This window comes from Malurus melanocephalus, unplaced genomic scaffold (assembly GCF_030028575.1).
Source record: "Malurus melanocephalus ecotype Western Australia unplaced genomic scaffold, MMel_1.1 scaffold_559, whole genome shotgun sequence".
Lineage (NCBI taxonomy): Eukaryota > Metazoa > Chordata > Aves > Passeriformes > Maluridae > Malurus > Malurus melanocephalus.
Window position 1 is genome coordinate 375,830 of NW_026623791.1, and position 1,206 is coordinate 377,035.

The window sequence follows — 1,206 nt, forward strand, 5'->3', positions numbered from 1 at the left end:
CCCTGTGCTGGAAGGTTTTTTCAGGGAGCTGCTCTCTTCCATGTAGGAGCAGGAGGCTGTGAGGAAGCAGATCCCAGCCTCCATCCCAAAAAAAAAGCAGATTCCATCACCCCAGTTAGCAAGTGTGCCCCAAAGCCGGGAATTCAATCATCTGGGGCTGTGACACCAGGACCTCCAGGAATTTGGAAGGATGGGGTTGTTTAGTCCTAAAAACCACAATGACACCAGTGCAGGCTCTGAGTGCGTAAGAGGTGTTTATTTCAGGGATAATCCCACTTCCTTCCAGATGGATCCCATCAGCCCCACTTTTTTTCCCTCTCCCACCCCAGCAGGGCCCATCACTGTTTTTGGGCAGCTCCTGGAGCCATCCAGGCCTTTGTGCTGGGGCAGGACGGCTCCCAAAGGACAYGGATGGAGAGGCTGACCTTGCAGAGGGAGCTGATGTCCAAAAGGGAATGGGGTGACCCCACCCCATCCAAATCCCCCGCGAAGCAGAGCCGTGTTGGGCCACTGGTGGAACGGGAGCCCAGCTCCCACTTCTGGGGCAGCCAGGCCACGTGTCCCCAACTGCCACACCCTGCCAGGCCTCGGTGGCCACACCATGAGGCACTTGGGGGTTTAGAGGTGAGGAAGAGAAATGTTGGGGCAGCAAAATGTGGGATTTGGGATGGGGAAGGGAAATGTTGGGGCTGTGGTGTGCTGGAGGTGGATGCTGCCACTCTAACCCCTGTGCTGCTGGCCATGGTCTGTGTCGGACATTGGTGCTGGTCAGCACAAGGGAGGGGCCTTGGGATGGAGGTGCTGGGTTTGGGGGTGTTGATCATGGACACTGATGGAGATGAGGCTGTTCCTTGGGGTTTGGCAGCTTTGGGGGATCTCCAGCCCCTGGAGATCCCTCTCTGGAAACTCGAGATCAGTTCTGGAACATCCTTCAGACACACACAGGGGGCTCRGGGATGGAAAAAAGGCTTTTCCAGAGCTGCTTGAAATGGAGAAGCTCCAGCTTGCCCATCTGTCCAAAACTTGACACATTTCTGGTGCGAAAAGTGAAACAAGCTCTGCTGTCCCAGGCTTCCCCAGTGCATCCAGCCTGGGTCTGTCCTGGRTGCCATCCCCACTCCATCACAGCCRTGGGGATCCCACAGAGCATCCCAGCCAGAGCAAGGAGCTGCTGCCCAGGGAGGAGGGATGGGAACGAGAATCACT